The sequence below is a fragment of the Mugil cephalus genome, chromosome 17, assembly GCF_022458985.1.
Source record: "Mugil cephalus isolate CIBA_MC_2020 chromosome 17, CIBA_Mcephalus_1.1, whole genome shotgun sequence".
Classification (NCBI taxonomy): Eukaryota; Metazoa; Chordata; class Actinopteri; order Mugiliformes; family Mugilidae; genus Mugil; species Mugil cephalus.
The window spans coordinates 3796261-3816487 of NC_061786.1; the positions used below are offsets into that span (position 1 = coordinate 3796261).

Below are 20227 nucleotides of genomic sequence, written 5' to 3' on the forward strand. Positions count from 1 at the left end.
AAGCCAAAGTAAGTGGAGCTCCCCCTGGTATCTGGTCGCAGTATAGGTCATAAGCTCCACCCCCTTCATGTTAGTGGATGGAACTTGGGTCAAACCGAAATGTTAAAATGCACATCAAACATTTTTTTTTTCCAAGGATAGTATCTGTCATTTTAGGTGGTTAATATAATCTTGATGCATGTTCAACCGTCCTTTTTTCTGATTGTTATGACATCATGATGACTGCAGGTTGCCATGCTTGGCCTGCACAACCGCTATGTAATTTAAATTTTATATATTCTTACATTAAATATTCTTTTTATTTTTAGTTATGATCATGCTTACATTTGGTGGTTACTGCATGTCAGTTTATATCTCTGTGTAGCTAACTGACAGTAAAGAAAAACATGCTTTCCAGATGGAAATGCCTTCCCACCTCTGATGATCGACAGGCGATAGCATCCTCTCTCAAGCTGCTGCAGCCTTTTTTTTTTTACAATAAATCTGCCAATTCAGAGTTGCCTTTGTTTAATAAAAAACATCGGGGCATGAAGTATCACGTGTGAGACAGACATTTCAATAAGTTCAGGCTCACCTGCCATACATGACATGTCTCAAGTTGTAAATAAAACCATTTATTTGGTTTAAACATTACATTATCTTCAAACACGTTCCACCCTCACCCCACTCAAAAAAAAAAAAAGAAAATATGCCAATCTCCTAAGCAAAAAGCAATTGGGAAGTTGTTGTTTTCTCTTTCTTCTGATAGCAAGGGTGAATTATGGGAACGTCCCAGGAGAAACGACAAAATGGAAGCGTAACAGTAGAAGGCTTTTAAATGAGGGAGGAAAAGTGAGAGTCTTTGCTGGTATGGATGGTCTCTCATGAGTTCCATTACCTCGTGTCACAGTTGATGTTAATGGGCTGCTGTTGCCCAAGGACACTCATCAGTTCATCTGAACTGAATAAGAGTGGATGAAGGTTTAGCATTTGGAAAAAAAAAAAAGGTTATGGTGTAGAATTCGGTTTATTACACAAAATGAATCAGTCATTAATCGTAATCTGTTTTAGAAAAGGGGGAGTCTTTGAGAACAAGACGGTCAATGTTATTCACTTCACCTTTTTTCGCCTTTTGTTTGTTATAATCTTCCCACAGACAGAACCACAATCTGACACAATCTCAGTAAATATTCTTAAACAAAGAACAATAGTGAGCATGCTCGCATGTGTGAGTGTGTGTGTGCATGCCACCTGCATGCCAGGAAGAATGTCTGACAGATTCCTGGAAAAAAAGAAAAAGAAAAAACTTTTGTTGTCTATTTTGCCTAGACGCAAGGGCCGTGAACATCCACTAGTGATGGATTCGTCTATGGTTCCCTCACTTTGAATGAATCAGCCCGATCAACAGTTCCCATCCATTAACAGTACTACAAATCCGCACGATGAAAAGACTCATTTCCCCTGTGGGGTTGGTGGTTTTGTCCCAGTATTGAATCTTCTTCAGAGGTCTTGGATTGAATTAGTGTGACTGCCCTGTGGTTAGTGTACTCTGAAAACCCTTGCCTCATTCGAATTTTTTATTGTATGACAAAAGGGCCCTTTTGTAGCTCAGGTCATTGTCTGCATATGTGGTACATTTTTAACCCTGTCATAGATTTGACTCTTTTTTTAAACACTGTAGTGCTATACAGTCAAACTATAACTATCTAGTAATTTCCCATTATCACCCATGCTTTGAAACCTCAAATCTGAAGGCCTCAAACCTGGTCTCAGTCAGTCCCCAGTGGTTCTGTCAGACTGTCCTCAGACATTACATCAGCAGCAAGAATGGCACCGTGTGTCAGCCATTCACCAGACAGAGACCTCAGGTGTTTTCTGTGGTGCTCATCTTCACATGCAATCAAATCAAGTTATTCCATTTCCTCCTTTTACAAGTTCCATTATTCTTTGCACTGTATTCATTTGTGCTCGCCTCTGTGAAAGCCTCAATCATTTCAATCAATATTTTCACAGTTTTTTTTTTTTTTTTTTTGAAAATATTCCAGTAGGGTACGAAGGGCGGCGTATCAAAGAAACCCACAGCAGCACAATGACCTAGTACGGCTGATGCTGTGGGAGCAGGAAAATGTATAATAGCTGCATGTGTGCATAATAGCTCCTCCTCCTCAGTCAAATTACATACGTCCGTTTCACAGCTTGTTTGTTTCTTGCAGCTATATTATTAAGGGAAGCATCATTCCGAAAGCAAAACACCAAAATATCAGACTGTGCAATCACCCCAGCATGCAGCCAACTGACAAAGAAATAAACACGCATTAAATATTCTCTTTAAAAATGATCCTGTTTATTATCAGCCGCTACGGCTCGGATGGCATTGATTTCACCTTGTGAGCCACTGTGTGTTTGTGCATGTGTTTGTGTCATCGTGGCAAAATGCGGTCCTACTTTCCACTGTGTTCCTACATTACCTCAAATGACTGAAGTATCGATATTTTGATTTTAGTGCATAAAGATCTGGTATTTGGAAGTATCGATATTTTAGTATCGTCCTGCACGTCACTGGTGCATGATGTGGTCATGACACGTTACAGACGTGCGCTTCAGATAAAAATCAAGGCCGAATTTGACGGAGGACATCGTGCACAAACACACAAAACTATAATAAATACACCTAACTAGCACATATGACAAAGAAATGTAGCACACCTTTACATGTGAAAAGCTGCCAACAAAAAAATAGTTGACTTTTTTTTATTAGTTTGCTTTACAAATAACTGAAATAAATAAATAATTGATAATTGCGCGATTAATCAGTACATTAACTAAGTGATTAACTAATCATCTTTGTCTCTAATGGGATTAATTAGTCATTAACTGACATGGAGGACCTGGATCTAGATAAACAGCAGTATGCAGGTGGACGGAACTAATTAGGCGTTGCAGGATAATTAAAACAGGGGCAAATTGAGTCATAACTTCACTGAATCAAGTCTTGAATTCTTTAAAAGGAAGAGAATGTTAAAGAATGTGAAGTATCTTGCTGTTTAACTTTCAGTCATACTTTTATAGTCTTTTTTATAGTTTGGTCAATGACTACCTTTATCATTCAGTTATGTACAATGACAATAAAGGCATTATTTTCTATTCTGTTCTACACTAGTTTGAGGACATTTATCATTTACCAAGTCCAGGATCTGCAGACTTGCAAGTTTGAACACGTTTGATTCTAAAGTAAGGACTCTGGAGGATGGAAGGCTCATTCTGCAACTGCAGCACACTTGAAGATACATTCTGGGATAACTGGCTGCATCAAGCTCCCACAGCGTACCTCCCGATGCAGCCTCGATGAAATAGACAGGCCAAGTACACATCAGAGTATTTGGACCGTTCTTGTTTGGATGGCTACTTTGAACTGGACTGTGGACGTTTCACATCACATCACATACGTCCCATAGACTTCATACACAGAAAATAAATAAATAAAGTTGTCAAGGTCCATAAACTAAACCTTCATCAATTAAAAATTCATAAGAAACAGTAGAGATAAGATAAATGCCCAACGTTTCCAGTGAGGTCAGAAAAAGAAATTAACTGAAAAGTTTAAAACTTTTGTAAAATAAAATAATAAAAAAAACTTGTAATACCTTAATCTTAGTACTTAGTACCCAGCAAAGAATAACTTGCTAAAGTAAGATAGCTAACATGTCAGATGGTTAACATTATTAAAAACCACCTTGTCTGTGCAGCAATGACACTGAGAGAAGGAGAGAAGTGACATAATCTTGTTCACTATATGAGATAATTAAATTTCAACAATTTGATATTCTGATGTCATCAGTGTTCACAAGAGATAATAAGCATGGTCTAATAACGGAATTGTGCTATATGCAATGAATATTTTCTATTATCCACTATTGTTTGTTCAGCTTTAACACCTCTACACAAAGCTAAATGACGTTGTAACATTAACGCAACAGACTTTGAAATTTTACTCACATATTTCCTGAGCACTTGCTGAGTGTGGGACTTTTTGCTCTGTTTTCAATCATCTTCTTTTTTCAGGTTAACACTCAGAGATAATGGCACAATGGAGCCTGACTTCAAATCTGTGGGAGGCGCTATGGACACTTAGCATGGAGGTTAAGAAGGATGAAAAGGAGCTGAGGCAGCCCAGCTGGAGTCTTAACTGCTGCAAAAGTTCACATTTAGAGGTAGCTGCAATTTTAAACAAAGTTCAGTCTGGTTATTGCTCGCCTGCAGACAGGCAACATGATATACGGCCCTCAGCTTGCATTGCTCAGATACAATGCAGAGTAAAAAATAGCCCCTATCTGTCTAGACTGTGCTTGAAAATGCTCCATGTAGCCACATAGCCTCTATGGGCACTTAGGCGTACCGGCTCCATGCAGCTTTTTTTTTATTTCGGATTGTTCCATAGTGAATGTGAGACCTCAAGGGCAGACAGTGAGCATTTTATTCAACTATTGCAGACAATCTGGCTCGTTTAGAGCCGTTTATGTGCTCTTTTATAGTCAGCAGATGTCTAATTGAGGTTAAAGGAACTATGGATGAATAAACTTAGCCTTCAGGGGGAACACACATCTCTGGACTGGGATTTCACTGCTAGACGTAGCTTGTTGGATCTGCGCAAGAGCGAACTGGTGTATGTTTAATTCAAGAGTGACCACATGCGCTTATGGAATGCAACTGAGCAGTGTAACAAAAGCTTTTGTTTCTCCACTGCCAGTTTATTCCACCATGGAGGTCGACTCAAGGTTTTTGAGTTCCGCAGTAGGCCGTGCAGAATTTGAAAGATGTTCGCTTGTACAACAAAGGAATGAGCTCGTAAGCTCTTACTAAGTGATTGTGATTGTGTAACATGTGAGTCAGACTCACTAGCATGTGCCCTGTTGAGTGCTCGTCTACATTCAGTGTTTCGCCGCAACATGAATTCTGTCTATTGTTGCAGACATTTTTTCATTTGCTGCGTGCAGCCTTTTCACAGATTTTGGTAGGACATTTAAAAGCACGCTGTTTTACACTGAGTTCATGAGAATGACTTCATCATGCACATTGGTGGAAAAGAAGATTTCAACTAACACTAAGAGAATCCTCTTGTGAAAATGCAGTACTAAACTATACCACTGTCTACAACAGCGCTTGACTTTAAATGTGATTTGTGTGTGTTAGTGACAAAATATAAAAAACCTATAAGGTATTGCTTCACTTGCAGAATCATGTTTTTGTTTGCGTCATCTAAAGACCCCTTCATGGTCTATGTCGACGTGACGTCACGGCATTAGTTGGCATTTAGTAGATATAATAAGCTTGAGGCAAACACTCAGTGCGTTTACATGCACGTGAAAAAACTTATTATTGCCTTACTATAACAGGAGAACTTAAGTGTATGTAAAAACGTTACTCCGTTTAAAATCGGAGTTGATATTATCCGATTGAGAGACCCAGATAATGCCATCGGAATCGCAGTTTTCATCGGATAATGCGTGTGCGCATGCTCCACAACCGCTGCGCTGGCGTGTGACCCCGGAACAAAAGTCCAAGAAAGCCGATCGCAGAAGAAAAAGCAGAGAAACGGAGCCGCCTGAGGGATAGCGCGGATCTTACCTGCACCAGAAGTAGCGCGAACATTACGTACGAGATTAAAAAATGTACTATTATCCGTCTGGTTGTTGTTTGAAAAGCCGGTCTGCTGTATGAACGACTCTTGTTTATTATATCACGTTATTATATCACACGTACGTATCCCGCTGAAAAGACACGTATCGCCACCTAGTGTGGAAGACGAGAACAGTTATCCGATTTTCTTGCGCTGCATGTAAACTGGGACAAGGACTGTAGTCAGAAATTTTGAGCATAGCTCGATTAAGCTTGCATGTAAACGCACCGACTGTCACTGCCAGCCACTGCCAGTCCTAGAGACTTTGGTTGAACGCGATTAAAAGAAGGATTGGGGGAGACGATCATCAACAACGCTCGCGTTTGCAGCGCGCACTTGATATCAGGTAAGATCAATGTGTAATGCATCCTGAGTTTGAGTCTGGGTGACCTTATAGGTTAGACTAAATTGTGACTGAAATTACGTTTAATTAATCTAGGGTGACCCGTATCCTGTTTTTCACAAACTCATCTGAGTTTGTGAAAAACAGGAACCTTCAGTGAAGCACACAGACACACACACGGAAACGCAATGTGAATTCGATGTGAACATGTTGAGCCTCTGGCAGAAGAAAATTGTTCAAAGTTTGAGTTTGACAGATTTGTAGGTCTCAAAAATAGGACAAGCGGTGGAAAAGAGGACGTTTGGTCACCCTAGTTAATCATTATTTGGGGGATTCTTGTTAAAGAGTCATGCTAATGCTAACCGCTAGCTAACGCTATGGTGGTTATGTGTTTGAAAGGTGTCCAAAAAAGCGTTGAATAAGGTCAGCTGGACTTGTAGAATTTCTTGAAGACGTTTCGCCACTCATCCGAGTAGCTTCTTCAGTTCTCGGTACTCGGATGAGTGGCGAAACGTCTTCAAGAAATTCTACAAGTCCAGCTGACGTTATTCAACGCTTTTTTTGGATTACCATGACCTGGATGACTGAGAACCTTCACACCTTGACTTGTTTCTGTAATTTCAGAGTAATTAGTTACATTATAATATTACTGTCTTTGAATTGTAACGCATTACATTACTTTTGCATTGGTTTTAAGTTACTTTTACTAATAGTTTTGCAATGCACTACAGTAATTGCATTACTTTTGTAATGTGGTACTCCCAACACTGCCATTGAGTGAGAGTGTATTAGTAGCTGAATGTAGTCCCATCAAAATAACAATTACAGTCTCGGGTCCCGAGTGTATTAGTAGACTATATGTGTTTTCCTCATCCATTCTTGCCCACACAGTCTGTTGACATGTTGTTTCGCCTCCAGCTAAGCCCTGCCCCTTAAAATATGTCTCACTGTTTACAAGCTGTGAAGGGGTTATAGTATACTTTTGACTGAAGCATGTCTATAACTTGTGAACGCTGCTCCAACTGTAGTTAAAGATGCAGTGTGTCACCACTTCCTGCCACAACCCTGATTGTCTTGGACCACTGTGGAAGTTTACAAAATGATGATAAGTAACTGAGAGCTGCTTTGCTTTGCCTTCCTCTCCTCTGTAGAATGGTTGGGCTTCTGAATCTTTTGTTGAAACACAAATGTCCTCCGGATCTTTCAGAACAGTGCAGTTTACTGCAGAATATCTCAGTTCATGGTTTGAAACATATAGTCACAAAATTAGAATAGCTAAGGTAAAACCTAAACAAGCATTGACATAACGAGAAGTATATGACAGAGGCATAGTTTATGACCAGGGTTGATGGACGGCTGTCACATGTTGCAAGCCAGTCTCTGTCATGGTTTCAGTTGGTTCAGACTCCGCAGAGCTGACTTTATTGGCGTCGAAGTCGTCCGCTGTGGGATAAATTGTCAGGAAGGCTGTGTTGTGGCAAATATCCACCCTCTGCTGTTCTTCAAATTTCCAATATTTACTGTCAGTTTCCACAAATTCACACAGGCAAGTCGCAGCCGCTAGAGAACACTAATACTGTGGAAAGCAAAGGAAATGAAATGGGAAAAGAAAATACTTTGTTTTTGGTTAAAAACAAATGCCAAACATATTAATTTTTTTCTTCAGAAAATGAACTTTTGTTTCAGTTTTGCATATTATTTTTTAGATTCTAGATTGCATTTTAGATTACATTGCAGAAAGACTCAGCTTCCTTCTTTGTCCAGACCAAAGACAACTCAGGTTAACTGGAGACTTAAGTGTATGGGTTAGCTCTCCGGCACCATGGCATCTTGTCCATGGGGACCCAGTCTTCTTGCTCTGCTCAGTGCGATCTCCAGCCTCAATGACCTGCAGAGGATGAGTGTTTAGATAATGGATGAGTGTTTTCAAGGTTAATTAAAGACGAGCAAGTCTATATGAAGGCTGGTTTTCCTCAAGGTAAAGTGGAGCCAAACCAATCATCATTGTCAAACCGTGGCCTGCCTGAGCATTCTCAGGCTGTAATTTGGTTCTTAAAGGATTAAAAGGTCAGAGATATGGCTTGGTGGTAATCCAGTAGCATTCTTGTGCCGCAATTGTAAAGCGAATTCTCAAAGGTGCACACCATTAGTTAGAGGAGATGTTGAGACATCTGACGCTTGATGTTAATGTTTACTTCACTGCTGTATATTCAGCCTGTTGCCTCTCCACACATGCTACAACCATTATAAACCAGAATTCCCTTATAATTAAGTTTGGACCTTTCCTCTGTTAGCGTCAATGGATGCCTTTTCAGATGAGCGTGCATTGCAGTAGTACATTTGTTGTATTTAAGGACTGTCTTTCACATGATCTTCACCTTAAGTGAAGTATTTCCACACACTTGATGAACTGCTGCCAGTTTGCTGAAATGACTGACTGGGCTCCTCACCTGTCTTCTCCGAGGTGTCCATGTTGTTACTGTCACGTGATGGGCAACTAGTCAACCTCCCGCTTAAAGCGTCACAGTACAGCAGTAAAGTCGACTAGTCAATTACAAGCCCTGATTCATTTAAAGATTTAGAAGGACAGAAAAGATTAGAGGCAAACTCTTCCCAAATTTAATCCCAGAAACACACAAATGGCAAGGGTACATCTATGAGCCAGTTGAGCTGAAAAACATCCCGAAGCAAAATGGACGTCTTAACTCCACTGTATCACAGTTTAGGGAGTCATGACTGTTTTGCTGTGAGCAACTAATTCAGAAGGACATATGCAGTGTGTACGTTTTCCATGGTAGAGTTGTCGTGCACATATATGGATATACAGATGATAGAAGCCGTACTTAGCTCGGGTAGTTAAAGCGCATTAATTCATTTTTGGCCACTTGCACGCTGACAAATTAAGCTCTCATGTTCGTTCAGAGTTGGGTTTTTGTCAACTTGGTGGATGTAACTCCAGTCACAGTTTTAATTTTAACTTTAATTTCCGCCATCCGTCTGAACTCCCAGGAGAAATATCTTGCTTTTCAGACGCTAAGTGTTCCACTGTGTTCACCTGATAGTTGCTAATTTTTTTTCTGTCTGCTGTTAGGCACTCGACTGTCTGGTGTCGATGGCTTTATCTGGGCTTTTCTTTGAATATGACTTTCTGTCGGAAACAAGGCTGTTAAACCAAAGCAATGAGCTGAAAGATGCTATAACTCTTTGTAAAACTGAAGGTAATTCTCTGCATTTGTCCCAAGCAAATTTTTTTCATATGATGTTTCAGAAAATTGTTTATTTCTGACAATGTTTTAGTAGCCACAAGTGAGTATAAAATAAATCCTGTGTCTGCTTCTCCATGGTTCTCCAGTGTGCCACAGGAATAATTCATGTTTTTAGAGCATTTTGCGAAGGGAACAAAGTCAGTCATAGATGAACCATTTGGTTTAAGTGAGTCTAATCACAATATAGTTTAACTTAAAATCCCCTGCTCCCAGGATGTCTGGTACAGCTAAACAGTGTGACTGTGGGAAATGTAGCGACAGATGCTGTTCATGTGGGTGGTGTGCTTATGGTTTGCCAAATAATCTTTCACTTCAGCGAGTGAGAAGTGAGAGGAAGCATCATGTCGAGTGTCCTTTAAAAGCAACTGAAAACTGGGAACTTGTATTTAAATAATCTAGTGTATAATTCAATGAAGTGGTGTTTGTGAGTATTTCAGGATATGTTTATGCCTTTAGGAAATGTCGGATTTTGACTGCACAGCTCCGAATTTGTTTGTGGGTATTTTTGCTTTGAGTCTGTTTTCTTGGAGGCAGCACCACTTGTGCTCTCTGGTTAACAAATGATGCAACAAGTTATTCTTAGGAAAACACAATGAGAAAATTCACCGGCCCACGTAGCAGATGTGCATAAATTCCGCAAGTGTATATGGCTCCATACTGTCATTCACTCCCCAGAGTGAAGTAACTGCTTCAGTGCCAGCCACATGCATAAGCAATGCTTTATGCACTGGCAAAAGGTCAGAAGGTACAAGGAAGCAGCCTGCAGAAGGAGTCTGATGTGAAGGGCAGTCACTGCTGGGTTCAGTTGGTTTTGGCATGTCTTTTAAGGCAAACTGTCATAGGAGAAAACAGACAATACAGCTAAAGGCAAAGAGCAACTGTGCAGAAAGAGTCCTTTCTTGTTTATGAATTATTATGTTTACAGGCATTCTATTCATTAGCCTCCCTCCCAATGTTTCTTGCAATATGTGAAGCTTGAACAGCATTGCTCTGTTTGTTTTATACAAAAGACACCTTTCAAGATTCCAAATATGACTGAGTAGGTGGACAAACCTAACAACGGACCGGCCACACTGATGGACTGGCGTTGCCATACATAGTACCACGCGAAAACCACGTACAAAGAAGTCTGAACGGAAAACTTCCAGTGTCTCTGTAACTTTCGTTTTATGTAAAGGTCAAATGCAAAGCTGCAGTGGGCGAGGAAAAACATTGTCATGTCGTCAACATATGCAGCAGATCAACAGGGTTTCCTGCACATGGCAGATTGTTATTCGGGTCACGCCAGCAGTATCTGTAAAGAATTATCCAAGGTTGCCGAGCCAATATGTTCACACTGTGCTGTTTCCATGCCAGATCCTGATGTATGGGATTGTCTCAGCTCTGTTGTTTGAGAATGTTCATATTTAGAGAAATTGTACAATACGTAGTAAGGGATAAAATCAACACAATGTAGACATTAGATGCCTGCTGCAGTAATCGATTAAGGGCCATGTATTGAGTGTGCTCATGTCCTAATGTTCTAACAAAATAGTTTTTTGTTATAGTCAGTAAAGAAAAGAGGCCACTATCCTGGCAAAGAGCGGATAATTCCTTCCTCCCTGCACGTTGGAAGAGGCTAATGTGCATTGTATACACAGAGATAACACAGCAGAGCATGAGATTTGGCCAATAATTGACTTCCAGAGGTTGTTAAGAATTTGATATATAGCATCACATGACACACACCACCAACAGATGTAGAATCACTGATGGAGTGATTCCAGTGGAAGTTCATCAATTTCAAATGAGACGGTCCATTGTGGTACATCATATTATTGGAAAATGCATCAAAGCAGGGTGACTGAGATTCCTGCATGCAGTAAAGCCAGAACAGCGTTTGTTACTTTCAGAAACGTTGTGGCTTAAAGATGTTAGGGGGGGAACTGGATTGAGTACTGTATGTGGTTTTGCCCTCTAAGATACCAGTATGCCTCAGGCTTTATGTAACCATTTTAATTTTTTTGATAACCATAGCAAGCAACCAACAGATCCCCGAGGGCGCGCAGCAGCTACATTAGAAATAGAGGATTTTCAATCTTTGAAGATGCTAATGATGTGCCTTTGGGAGAAACCAACATGTGTACAATTTAGATGACAGGTAGCTACCAAGGTAGCTCTACACCAGCACATTATGCTGTGAGACATGTTGCCTTTGAGAGCACAGTCTTTACTCTAGGAGATGAAGCGCAGTAGCAGTTTGCTTCATCAGCTGGGCTCACTTAAATTCATTTCTCCCGTGTTCCCCTGATTTAGATTACATGGTACAAAGAGGAAACATGGAGAAATATATGCATGTTCCTATAATTAAATGTTTACCGCTATTTTGAGAAAACTGTATCGAAAGTGATTCCAAGACACTTTCATATCCTGTGCCAGGTGAAACTATTAATAAAGCAATAAGCATTGGTTTAGTTGTGTTACACTGTATGTTAAAAAAAAATAAAAATAAATAAATTAAATTAGCTGAAACTTGAAATACCATAAGTAACAAATACCACAATATCCAAGCAAATCCACCACAATAGGTGTTAATGTGTTATTCGGGTCATGCGAGTAGAATCTCTAAAGAATTGTCCAAGGTTGCAGAGCCAGTGTTTACACTCTGCTGTTTTCATGCCAGATCCTGATGTATTTGATTCTCTCAGCTCTGTGTATACTACAATATTAAACTTCAGCTAGACTTTAGGACCATAGGACATCCATAAATTATGATGTGCACACCCTATAGACAGCAAAACCCCCAACTCCCGTTGCCAGTATCTTTGACGCTAGGGCTGCACGATTCTGGAAAAAATGTGAATCATGATTTTTTTTTTTGTTTAGAATTGAGATCATGATTTTTTACATTTTTTTACAAAATGTTTCTAGCACTGACGAACTTTAACTCTGTGGGTGACTCTCGCCACTACCACCTGGAGTTTCCTCGCCATCCATTTAAACTCTCTTTACCGCTGACTTCTCTCTGCTTCTCTCACTGTTTCCACACACTCCGCTCTAGGCGGGCTTCCTCCACTGACGGAATCACGTGTTGTGACGCTTTACCATAGGTTGAGGGAGGAGTCAGCGGCAGTGCTGCCTTTAGGGGCGCTTGAAAAAATCCAGGAAGGAATGGGAGCATTTGTTTGTGATGCCACGCTTGAAATAAAATGCTTAAGAATCGTTGTGTTTCGAAATGAGATCACATGTATGTGTGAATCGAGATTGCGATTTTTTTGAACGATTTATCGTGCAGCCCTAATTGTCACCATTGGTAAGTCACTCCAGAGGAGAAAAAAAGATTAAGCTTGTTTTATATCATTGGCTTCCATTAAAAATATGTTGTAGTTGTTGTAGCTAAGAGGGCAATCCATGGTTCCAATAATGCAGGAAGCATCCGTTGCTGCATACTGTCGCCTAGACAGGTGCAAATCACCTTTCCACGGCCAGTGCTGAACACAACCATAGCCGCACACACACACTCTCTTTCTCTGTACCTGGATAACTCTGCCTGCCACTGCCAAAGGACTTAGTGACAAAAGTCTGCCTCACCCTAGCAGCACCTTTCTGTTACTTATTAGACCTAGGACCTGCTTCAGTGCATTTCTAGAGCTGTAGTTTAAATCTCCTTGGCGGAAGGGGAAGTTGTTCCTTTTAACAGCTAAGGTACCACACATTACTGAGCGTCGATTTTGATATCCAGCATCAATCTGCACACCGCAACTTGAAAGTGGCTCCTCATGCAAAGTGTGTCTGCTTGTCTGAGAGTAACTATCTATGTACATGTAAATTAATGAGCTCCCTTCTACTTGGAATCTAATAACAACCATAAAATAATGATGTGCTGCAAAACGCTGATGTGCGCCACAACAAAGACGAGCGTGCTGCGTAGCTCTCGTTGCCATCAGCGCTCTAATTGTCCATGTTAGCCTCTGACGAGCGGTTAGAAGGACGCAGTGTCACATGCGATGGCGAAAAACAAAGCACTGACCCTTGTAACCCCTCGGGGTGGAGTGGCTCTGTAACATTCTCCATCCACAAAAAGAAATATCAGATTGCAAGTGACCTCAGCCCCGCTGCTTGAAATCCCAGTGCCGCCATAAGAGGCTTTACTACAGACCAGAGGCGGGTGAATAGGGATAATTTAATGAAACATTAGAAGAGAGCACTCCACAGTCCTTTAACAAATTGCTTCGCCGACTGCCAAGCTCGGCTCAATTTGGTTTGCCCGAAGGAAGAGTGGAGTTAAAACAGGATAAAAGAAAAAGAAGAAAGAGCAGTTATTTACCTGCAGTGTTGAGGGGTGGCTATAACAGGGCCTCAACACAATTTAAATATAGGAGATGAGGCTGTACCCTGATGGCTGAGCTTCCCCTGAAAGGGTTACCCATGGATTTATGACAACTTTCTGCAGGACAGATTAAGTCTGATGGCAAGCTGTTGACTTCAGAGCGGCGAGAGCAGAAGGCGCACTTCCTCTTATCCACTGCCACCCATGGGCGTAAACAGGTGGCTGCTGGGTACTGGCATCTTTAGCTGCCAGTGCTGGGTGAGCAAAAGCTGGCGTTGTTAAGATGTTGGCAGGACCCAGGCAAGAATTTTTTTTTGGCATCACAAGGTACATTCACCCTTCATTACCTCTTTGTGCTGCAATGCTATAGTGTTCTTAAGCTTAGGGTTTAAAGCTGGCCACAGAGCAAAGCCTTGAATTAGCTTAATGGGAAGGGTCAGACACATGACTTAAACCTCACGTGGAGAGAAATCACAAACAGGCAGTCGGATCCAGTGTTACAACTGTGCCCGCGCACTGCGTTCACAGGCATGTATAGATTTAATTTGGTACGTCACTCTGTTTTATCTGCTTGATGTACCGTATAGTTGTGTGCTGGGAATACAGATGCATGATGCCTCAATAATGAGGGCAGAGAAAAGGCTCCGAGCCATAAAAATATGTTTTTTTTTCCACTCGATTTAGTGGGTGTAAGGCAAAGATTTGTTCCAAACTGTAAGGAGTCGTCCACCAAGCCACACAGAAGGCAAAGAAAGCGCTTTCTTTTGATTGGTTAGAGTTTTCGTCTAGCAAAGACAATATGTCACGTGCAGAGGGAGCTGCATAAATTAACAATTGTCAACAGTAAACATTCATCTCCTGGTCAAACTTTGACCTAGAGCATGCCATAGCTGTTCTCTTATGGATATCTTGTGGATTAAGGGATTATTAGTAGTTTGCACACCTCTTCCTCCGAACAAAGCTTGCTAATCTGTATGACTGACTGACCTGACCTTATGTTTCTTCCCCCCACCGACCTATTTTCTTTTCAGTGACGCTGTTGTGTTAGTGAGTGCGGTCTTATGGCGAGAGGACAGGTGGTCGGAGATACCGCGCTCAGATTGTAACAGACACAATAAAAGCTTTCCACTGAAATGGGCAGGTGATTTACATACAGATCATATAGAAGAACTGGTGTCATTTTTCCTGAATTAGTTTGAATTGTTCTGCGCTGCGTTGCCTCTGATGCACAGGTTAAAATCAGGATTTGTAATGTGCGGTAGCTCACTACTCCCGTCGAGGCTGATTGAGACACAGTGTGACACATTAGCTCTTAATGAATGTAACGGACTTGTTTCCGTGGATTGAATTGAAGTGGCTTTGCAGAGTGAAGGCTGGAGCCGAGGCCACACACAAAAGGTTTCAAGGTGAAACAAACCATCTATAACATGCTGAGCCAAGCAAGTTCATGTACGATATGATATGATACGATACGTTAGGGTACGATACTGTATGATAATGATGCGGTGCGATGCGATACGGTATGGTCCTGTATAATACCATGCATTACTATATAATGTGACTTAACAATACTTTTGGGGTATGGTATGATGTGAGGGCAACAGGGATATTGTTAATGACAGGAAGGCAGCCAGCTACTGCACACAGCATGACAGATTCAGTGATAAATGCAGTCAAGGCCCAGACAATAACCACCTCCACACCTTCAGCTAAAACGGCCAAGCTGAGAGGCTACAACTTTGGAAAATAGCAAAGAGAGTTCATACATCATGCAAAGTGTCACTTCATCTCTCCCTAGAGTTGCCCTTATAAAGAACCAAAGAAAAATGACTACTTTTTGCAAGAGCGAGTCTAATAGTCGGAACAGGAAACAACTTATGTTATTTCTTTATCACGCATGTATAGTATAAAGTTGAAATGCATTAAGATTGAGATTGAACAGCACATATTTTACAGTAGATCTTCATCATCCCACTGACATATATATGTTTATATGTTCCTTCTTTGTGCTATTTGGATTGACTAAAAGTAGAGTAGAAAGGAGAGTTACATGCCATTTAATCAGTGTGACTGACAGCTAAGACGTGATCAACAACCGACATGCTAAGAAGGCTAATGATGAAGACCGGGGAATATGTGCATCCGTTTGCCTGCGCGAAGAAGCCGTTTCAACAAATCCTTTGACTGCAGCTCTAGATTTTTGGGCATTTCTTCCTCATTACCTTCTGATGGTTTTTCCTCCGTGTACCATATATCCGTGTGTGTGTCACGACACCGGGACATCAGAGGGAGCTTGAAGTTCCCCATGAATTCGTGGCGTGAAGTGATCGCTTAAGAGGAGGAAAACATGTCAGTTGGACTACGTTGAATCATCAGCGTGTTCGCACTTTGGATTCAGTTGAGGAGTGAGATAGATATAGATGAACAGAGCGAAGGTAGTTAGAGATTTAGCCATGACCCCTGAGTTACAGCAAAGACTTCACTATTGGCTCATAAATCAAGAATTGTAAATCGACTAGTCTATGGCCTTCAGCGTTGCACTTGTGACATGGCCTGTTTAACACTCCCTGCTTAGACATATGAGTGGGGGTGGGGGTTGGGGTGGGGGTTGGGGGCTTCAACCCATTAGTAAATGCTTGCAGCCTAGAAATCTGTCAGCATGCTTGCACGTACTTTTTACATATCTGTAGCGTGTGTGATGTGAATGAGTCCACAGGGTTTTTTGTCAGGTAATGCTGACAAGCAGAACACGGAAATCACATTAAACCTTGCATGCGTCGTGATCAATGTGCATGGCTGGCTGCGCAGACAAGTATTAAAATCTCTCTATGGCAGCAGTTTGGACAGCACACCTTTGATCAAGAAGTGTCCAGGAAGGCAGTGAAACCATAAGCAGGCTTCTGTTCCATGCGTGAGCCCAGGAGTTAGACACAGATTTAACGCTTTCAGGTGGGAGATATGTTGGATTCATGCTGAATAATTTGAAGCCAAGTGGTCTGAGTGTTGCACTCTTGCTGTAGCTCACTAGCGGCGTTGCTTCAGCCCGATGTACTTCAGCCTCAGTGGAGAGCGGGAGAATACACGACCGAGATAGGTTCCTGACAGGATACAGTGTTACATCATTAAACACCCCAGTATGATGAGGAATAATTGTTTCTATATGATGGTGTAGTAAAACATCACTCGGCGGTGGTCAAAATGGACAGCTGCTAATGAAAATTAGCTTAAAATGAACTGCATTGTAGTACCTGTTTAATTCCTAATGTGCTCTCACACTAGGTGGGGAAGAGGGCAGAGCAGGTGTGATAAGAAGCTTAGGTCGCAGATAAACCTGTTCACTGGCAAAGCCCAGTGGAGCTGAGTGTTGAGTAGTTTATGTAGGCACTCTTAATAAACCACAATCATCCCCTGGACTTCTTTCTCCAGCCCTTTTTGTCCGTTCGTCACAGATTCGGTTGTTTTTGTAGAGATTCATTACGTCTTAGTGCATCAAGTGTGATCACATAGACAGTTATTCCTGCAGGCACCCTGAGGTGACATGTTTATTTTAAGTATGTGCAACCTTATAAAATGTATCAGCATGAGAAAAAAATGAAATAATAAATGGTGGATTTATCTAAAGACTGCCTCGAGTTTATCATCATTTCGTAGAGTAGACAAAAGATTATGCTCTCACCTTTGGGAGTAAAAAGTATGCAACCACTAAGAGTGGGTGCAGTCCTGCAGATAGATATATATGTATATATAATGGAGCTGCAGAATCTCCTGCAAAGAAAAGAAAGAGGTGTCTAAAATGATGCGGTGGAATGACGAGCAGCAGACTGGAAAATATGAGAAAGAGACAGGGTTGGGTGGGGGGGGGGTGGACTCAAGCTGATGTGTTTATTTGCCGCTGCGGGTGCCCAGAAGAAATCTGGGTGGGCGAATGCATTTTAAGTCCCCCAATGAATAAAAAAACTACACACAGTCTGTCGACTTGCATAAAAATATTGAGAGATCAAGCACACCCTTCGGATGCCATGTCATTTGGTGTTGATGGTTTCAGAAGTTCATGCTGGGCTTCGGAGGGGGGGTGGGGGGGTTGAAATCATTTTCAGTCATATTGCAGTTAACTGGTTTTATCTGGAGTTTGAAGAGGCCGTGTAATGTGTGATACACAGAGATGAGCTGAGTTGTGAAGTTGTGAAGTCGGTTTGACAGGTGGTACGATAGTGAAAGTGCTTCCAAATGCAGCTGACTGGAGTAATAACTAAGGGCAGTCAAGAAAAAGCACCAATGCACTTTTTAAAAAAAAAAAACACATGTCAAAAGAGTAGATTAGGATTGTCAGTTTGATTTCTCAGACACCAACAAACCCAATCACAGTGCATTAGCTTTTTTTTTCTCACCAATTTCAAGCTGGACTACACCACAAAGGCTTTCGTGGCTGCTCGACGTGCTGCATGAATCATGCAACACAATCAAATCTTTATTCACCAGGGAAACAATGAGACAAGGTCGTCTATTACCAAGATTGCAACATTATTATCCTTTCACTGTCTCATTGAAAGAAAGAAAGAAAGCTTAATGGGATTCGTTGTGGACCTCTTTCAAACCGTTATCCTCCGAGAAACAAAGGTGTACAATATGAAAAATAACACAAAGACAGCTGTGCAACGATCAGCCATAACATTATGACCTCTGACAGGAGATGCCAATAACATTGACCAGCTTGCGACAATTGAACGATCTGCTGGGAACCTTGGACCTGGTATTCATGTGGATGTTACTAGACCACCCACCTAGGGCAGACCAGGTACACCCACCCAATAGCAATGACACTAGCAGTCATCCCCAGCAGGATTAATGGTTGATTAATGGTGTCCTCAATAGGGAGAAATACAGGCAGATATTTATCCATCATCAATACCATCAGGGAGGCGTATGATTGGCCCCAAATTTATTCTGCAGCAGGACAAAGATCCCAAACATACAGACAGGAATTGTCTTCAGCGTGAAACAGAACAAGAAGTCCTGGAAGTGAGGACATTGTCCCCACGGAGGTCAGGATGGGATTACACGAAGCGGCTGAAGGATTTGAGGGAGCCTACATCAACAGATCATCTGTGGTTGGTTCTCCAAGATGTTCCTTCTCTACACTCAAGTTTACCTAGAAGAACTGATGCCGTCTTCAAGGCAAAGGGGGGTCACACCAAATATTGATTTGATTTAGATTTCTCTTCTGTTCATTCACTGCATTTTGTTAATTGACGAAAATAAGCTATTAACATTTCCACTTTTGACAGCATTCTTAGCTTGGATTAAAGTCATGAACAGCTGGTGGATGAAAAACGTCCCACTTTTTTAATATACATTTTTGGTGGATATTCTGTGGTTGTGCAGTGAGAAGGTCCGACTTTCAGTCCACTAATGGACACCGGTTTAAACATGTGTGCACGAGCTGGAACCCTCTTAAAGCTGCCTCTCCGAGCTCTGTGGCTTTACAGTAGCCACTCGGAGAGACGGGTTGCCGGCGTTGCCGTGGCCCAGTGGACGTCTGCTCCGCTGGACAATGATACATTACACGGCCATAGCAGAGCACTTGAAGGAATGAGACTTCAAAGCAGCAACTGAGATAGCAGCTGCCCAATCAGATCTCACTTTAGCAGGATAATAGCATTCGGGTCCCTAGAGGCAGAAATGAGGATGTGCCATAAATTATGAATTTCCGCGAGAACCGATACGGACGGGCGGTGTCATGCAATAATTGGCACAGCACTTAGCTCTGAGTGTAGCTGGCTGGTGGTTGAGTGATGTACGCCGTGGGCACCTGCCTGGAAAACACGCTGAAGTGATTCGCAAAGTCAGCATGCCACCCAGAAGGACCCTCAATTATCACGTTGACCCAGGACTGCATCATGGGGCCGCATCACTCCTTTACCTGAGGGCCGGCGCCGTGGGGGGCAACAAGGCTTCAAGGTTACAAGAGGCCTCGGAGAGATGAGCGAAGCTGATGGTGCAACAGTGAAATCATCAGAACCATTAAAGTGTAGATAAGGGAACAGTAACTTTGTGGACTCACTGCTTCTTGCCCAGCAGCCTGACTGTGATGATATTGTGATGATACTGAAATGTGTTTCTGAGTAACGCTATATAAATATACTACGCTTTGCTTAACTGTTTTTCCTACTTAAAAAAAAAAAAAAAAGGAGTACAAGCCACACGAACGTCCTAGACCAGTGCCAGGTTCTCATTCTCTCCCGCTTCCTGTCTCTCCCTCCGCAGACGGAATAGTGAACGGATGAGGCGGACGACTTCTTCCTCGGCACACACGCAGACCTCACCTTGCGACGCTCATCTGTGGGAGGGAAGAAAAAAAGGAAAGAAGCACTTGTGATTGTTTGTTACCCGCAGGAGGAATTCAAGGTCAGTGTACAGTCCTCTCTCTCTCTCTCACACACACACACAGTCTGACTTTAAGGAAGTAAACAGATAGAGTGAGCTTCTTTTTCTTTTCCATGGGCTGTTTGTATTAATATGAGACAGGTAGTGAGTGGATGACATCTGAGGTATGAAAGAGCACTGTAATAGATTTTCAACCTGATCATTTCATTTGTAGTTGACCTCAGTGGTCTTCCCTCTGCTCCCTCTGTCCTTCCTCTCTTCGTTTTTTT

General features: G+C 41.8%; 1 protein-coding gene across 4 annotated transcripts in view; it reads left to right on the plus strand.

The window, feature by feature from the left end:
- LOC125023896 (leucine-rich repeat and fibronectin type-III domain-containing protein 2) overlaps positions 1-20227 on the plus strand; it is a 135721-nt gene that overhangs the window by 26369 nt on the left and 89125 nt on the right. For 3 of the 4 annotated variants that reach the window (XM_047611458.1, XM_047611460.1, XM_047611461.1), the window contains exon 2: positions 19839-19979. The gene's annotated coding sequence lies outside the window, so the exon portion shown is untranslated. Of the gene's footprint in view, positions 1-5857; positions 6003-19838; positions 19980-20227 lie in introns of those variants that run through there. The other variant, XM_047611459.1, reaches the window with a different exon arrangement.